The sequence below is a fragment of the Alligator sinensis genome, unplaced genomic scaffold (assembly GCF_000455745.1).
Source record: "Alligator sinensis unplaced genomic scaffold, ASM45574v1 scaffold458_1, whole genome shotgun sequence".
NCBI classification, from domain to species: domain Eukaryota; kingdom Metazoa; phylum Chordata; order Crocodylia; family Alligatoridae; genus Alligator; species Alligator sinensis.
In genome coordinates this window covers 2,274,008-2,279,269 of record NW_005841944.1, presented here as the reverse complement: position 1 = coordinate 2,279,269, position 5,262 = coordinate 2,274,008, and the positions used below count along the sequence as shown (strand labels likewise).

At 45.9% G+C, this 5,262-nt stretch overlaps 1 protein-coding gene across 3 annotated transcripts in view; it reads left to right on the top strand.

The window, feature by feature from the left end:
• The first annotated feature begins 2,825 nt into the window (after positions 1–2,825).
• Positions 2,826–5,262, top strand: part of BNIP2 (BCL2 interacting protein 2) — a 19,936-nt gene continuing 17,499 nt past the window's right edge. Inside the window, exon 1 of one of the 3 annotated variants that reach the window (XM_025199460.1) lies at positions 2,826–4,863. The gene's annotated coding sequence lies outside the window, so the exon portion shown is untranslated. The remainder of the gene's footprint in view (positions 4,864–5,262) is intronic. The other 2 variants (XM_006020032.3, XM_006020034.3) reach the window with 2 other exon arrangements.

The window sequence follows — 5,262 nt, the reverse complement described above, 5'->3', positions numbered from 1 at the left end:
AAGGAGCTGCCCCACGGAGCCCCACCCCGGCTCGTTGCTGGCGGCGCACAGCGCTTGAGGCGGATGACGGGGAAGGGGCAGGGCAGGGCAGGGCTGCGCTGCCACAACGAGGGTTGTGCCCCTCGTGGATCCCCGCCATCCACCCCCAGGCAAACGTGTCAAGCAAAATACCGTCATGTGCTGTGCTCTTGCACACATGCTGGGGGTTGCCTACCCCTGTTTTAGAGCACAGTTAACTCAGCTGGGTCAAGCTCTCATCTCATCTCCTGTTTCACTGGTCAGGACAGAGGCCCTGGCCGGGGAAACCAGGGGGAGTGCGGGGCTGTCGCTCCTCCATTGGCACGTCCTGGCTGAGTTTCACTGGTCAGCATCTGCAGGCTGTCTCAGCTGATTCGGGGGCAGTGGGCATTGGCTGATGCGCTCTTTCTGGTGTCCCTTCCACATCCCTTGTTATTAGTTTACGAGCTCGCTCCCCTTCCTGGTTTCTTTTTATTTGTCCCAAGCAATCAGTTGATGGGTCTGCAATGGTCTCCCTTATTAAGGCAGGCTTATACAGGAACTTCTCACTTAACATCATCCTGGTTACCGGTTTGTTATATTACGTTGCTGATTTGTTAGAGAAGGTACTTGTTTAAAGTCGCACAATATTCAGTTATAACATTGTTTGGCCATCTCCTGCTAATAGGTAACTACTGTGATGTAATTGGATTAGCACAAAGTCATGTCGTTTAAACTAGTGTTTTTCAAGAACATAACTATGACGTTAAGTGAGGAACAGCTGTAGTATTTTATGATGGGTATAAAGTCACTTTCCTTGGTACATTGAATAGGCCTTTTTTGCTGGCCAGGTGGACACTTGACTGGGATGGTTAAATCAGAGACCATCCCGCCATGAGTGGAGGGTTGTACTAGGTGTCCTCCTGAGGTCCCTTCCAGCCCCACTTCTCTCTCTCCTGCTTCTATTTCCCCCTACAGAACTGGTCTGATAGAGCAACTTCTCTTCCGCATTTGACTGATCAGGCCATTACCTTCCAATCTTGTTCTAAGCAATCAAGTATCTCTCTTTAAAAAAAAAAAAAAAAAAAAAAGCATGTTTCTTTCTAAGGTGGTTTCAAAGCTAGGAAGTTGAATGAGCCCAGCCAGCTCCAGAGATCATCAGATCTCAGTGGGCCACCACTGGGGGCCAGGCATGCAGATTATCATTGTTACTCAACATAAATGTTGCTGGCATCCAGTTAAACTAAAGATGCTGTTTGGTTGTCTTGTAACAGTAAACATTTGTTTTCATTTGGAAAATTAGATGCGTTTCTGACATGTTCATGCACATGTCCCTGGTTTTCAGAAACAAGGTTGTTGGGTTTTTTTGCCTAGGGACTGGAGAAAAGCTAATTCTTACCTTGATCTAAAGGTGATTGCTGTTAATCTGGACGAAAATATTTTCAGCATCAAGTTCGGAAACAACTCCCATCTTCTCTAGCATATCTGTATTGCTTCACGTGCCAGGGTTGCTAATTACACAGCTGTATTGCTGTTGGCCACCTCAAATGACTGGTTTATTAAGTAATATGACATTCTAAACCATGTACTTGAGAACGATTATGACACTTTAGGCTATATATTATGAGGCACAACCCAAACCTGTCTTAACCAAATAAGAGCAATTATTACTTTACAACTTGCCTTGAGTTCGCTATTTCAATTATGAAATGGAGTTTAAAGTAACTTCCTCAGCAATTAAAGCTGTTTACTTAGAGTTGAAAGATGTTTTTCATTAAAGTGCCTTGCTTACTAATCCTCTGGAGTAGGGAGGCTCAAGAGGTAGCTTGTCTTCAATGAAAACTAATCATTTTCTTCCTTCATGGCACACATTTATAAGCAGTTTAAAAATGGGATTTTTGCCATAAAATGTTGCTTTCTTTTAATGTGGGTCTCTAGTTATATGGCTGAATTTCAAAATCCCATTCTTTTGGGATGTTGCTGATGGTTCTTTTTCTTTCCTCAGATTAAGAGCACTATTTTAGAATTGTGAGTGAACTGTAGCGTAACTGCAGGTCTATCTTAACTCCTTCAGTTATGGGAAGTTATTTTAGACAAGTATTTCTCAATTCTGCCGCAATAAAAGGAAATGCTTCACTCTACTCAGTGACATCCATCATGTTGACTCTGTTGTGTGACAGAATATATACAGATAAGGATTGTTTGCCTGCTGAAATGAACCAAGCTCTGGAGTTAATCGATCTTAGTTAGTTAGTACACAGCATACTTGAAGGGCCATATACTGTGGAGAGAACATAAGCAACGAACTTAGAGCAGGGATGCTCAAATCCTGGGCCTCTGATCACATCAAGCCCATGTAGCCATGCCATCCAGGCCACAGGAATCCCCATTGGACTGAAAATTTGGTGGCAAGGGAGCAGTGGCAGCAACTGCTACTTCCCTGCTGCTAAATTTCCAGACCTATAGGGAGCCCTGCAGGCCAGATGGCATGCCAGATAGGTGCATCTAGGGCCAGATCTGGTAGAGGTGCACCAGTGCATCAGTCCATATTGTATCGGCACTGATATTGTATTGGCACTGATAAAAGGAAAATTGACATTATCAGCAATCAGCTTTTTTTTTTTTTTTGCTGACGTGGCTGATAATGTCGCTGATAAATGCTGCTTGCAAGCATGCAGCCAGGAATGCAGCCCAGCAGCTTGGAGACCAATGTGCAGCTGGTAAGTCTGTGGTGGGGGTAAGGGTTATCGGGTGGGGGCAGATCGAGGCCCCCACAATGAGGGAGGGAATGGGGCAGGGACAGGCACTGCCCAGCCAGGGTAGTGTGGGGCTTGGGATGGAGCCAGCGGCTCATCCAGAGGCTGCAGGAGGGGCAGCTCCTGCCTCTGCGTGCACTCCTGGGGGAGGCATGGGGGGCATGTGCCCCCCATATCTGTGCACAGGGAGAAGACAGGCTGCGCACTTGGGGCCAAGGCTGCTCCTCTTCCTGGCAGCTGCGCTCAGGGCAGGTGGGGCAAGGCAGGCGGCAAAGGTGCTGGGAGGGGGGGGCTATGGTAAATTTTGGGGTGGCTCTTGCCCCCCCATAGTCGTCTCATTCCCGCGCCGCCGTTGCCTGCCCCACTTCACCCAGCCCTAGCACAGCCGCTGGGAAGAGGCTGGAGTAGCCCCAGCTCTGAGCACACAGCGAGCAATCCACCCCCACCCCACGCACAGATCCAAGGGGGCACATGCCCCCATTATTCCCCCAGGGGTGCGCGCAGCGGTGGGAGTTGCCCCACCCTTCCCCACCCCCTGGATGAGCCTCCAGCTCCATCCTGTGCCTTGCCTCAGCCCAGCTGGGTAGCACCTGTCACTACCCCAGCCCTATTCCCTCCTTCACTGCTGGGGCCTCAAACTATGCCCCCCCCCCATACCCCTTCCCTCCCTCACGCCCCTTCCCCCAACAGACTTAGCAGCTGAATGCTGCTCTCCAAGCTGCCGGGCTGCATGTCAACAATTGGATTGGTATCCAGCAATCTGGCTGGTCAATAATCAGCTATAAGTATCACCCCAAAAAATCTTTATTGGTTATGTGGCCCTAAGATCTGGTTATGTAGGGTCTAACTGGAGATGGTGTGGGCCCCAATCCTGCAGATCAGAGCCCTGAGAGGTGGCTCAGGGCCTGATCCAGTCTGAGGGCTGCCCCTGAGCCACTCATTTGGCCAATGCCAGCAAAAAGTTAAGCACTACTGCCTTAAAGCAAAGCCCAACCTCAAAAAGTCCTGTGGGAATTTTAATACCAGTTGAGCAGAAATAATTTCAGGAGTAGCATCCAAAAAGTTGCACGATACATGTAGGCAGGAGTTTTCTTATTTCTTGGTCTCCTGTGTTCCCCTCTTTATTTTTTACATCTTTTTTTTTCTTTTGAGATCAAAGCCTGCTCTTTTACCCTTTTTTGACCGATCTGTTTTTGGTAGGTTTTGCTTCTGACATTCTATTCTTTCTATTGCTCTTGATCTGCCTTATCCCATGTATGTAGAGTGTTTTATAATCAAGTTAGGTTCCATAAAAGAACAATACAAAAAAGGCCTAGTTCATATTTTCCTGCCATTATTTATAGATATGTGTCAATTGTGTAACTTTCTTCTAAACAGATATTTGAAATTGTTTCTGATAAATATTAAGCAGTTGCGTAACTGAGAAACTTCACAAAAACAGTTCTATGCCAACATCCAGTGGAGAAGAGGAGGGGTTGCACTTGCCAAGTCATGTGTCCCTAGCAGCAGGAAGCTATTCTGAATTAAGAACATTATTTTTAAAAGTTGTGAGGGATGGATGGTTGGATGGTGGCCACTTTCTGGAGCATGTCTATCTGGCTGAAAAACAGACAGCATTCCTAATTGTGGGCTAGAATGGTACTGCAGTCTCTGGGAGACATGACAACTTTCTTAGTTAATGAATCAGATGCATTCGCAAAGCTTTTTGGTCTTACTCTGCAATGCTGTCTCTGGTTAATGTATAGTATTGCTGCACTACACAAATTCAGTCTTGTAAAACCAATTGTCTGGCTACATTGGCTATACGATCAAATATGAACATTGTCCCTCATTGTTTTGGTCTGTGGTTCAAATTCTTCTTTGCTGACTGTGAAGATGGGACCGACTTAATCACCTCTGTGTGTGCGTGTGTGTACACGCTTGCAGACTAGTGAGTTCTTATTGTATGCTCCTATCGTTGTAGAGCCAATACAGCAGTGAGATTAGAGCTGGATTCCATTAGTTAACGTGTGCATCACCAGAATTGCTCAGCATGTTCCAGTATCAGGGACTCCTTATGACTGGTGATGGGTGAGCCTGAAAGAACACAGCTTGACTTGTACATCCCAGGGTGAGTTTGCTGAGCCGGCATCTCAAGACTTTGTATGGTAAACTGAGCAAATGCATTCTGAAACTGGGACAGATATGGAGTTCACTATAAAGTATCTGCTTAATTTTATCTAGCACAGCATAATATGTTTTAATCTCTACTTTTTTTTAGGATTACTTTGAGAAGTCCAATGTTTGCAAATATACCAATAATGGATTGGCTTAATCCATTGTATACAGTGCTGTTAATTGATATTTGATTTCTTGGTTGAAAACTGAACAGGTGATACGTTTCCTTATTGTCCTTGGCAAAATGTCAGAACTGTTTAAAACAACCTACATGCATTGAAGCTACCATGGTCAGAATTATTGTACTAGCCTTATACAGTTCACTCTGAGGTGAAAGTCTTCTCAGTGTTGA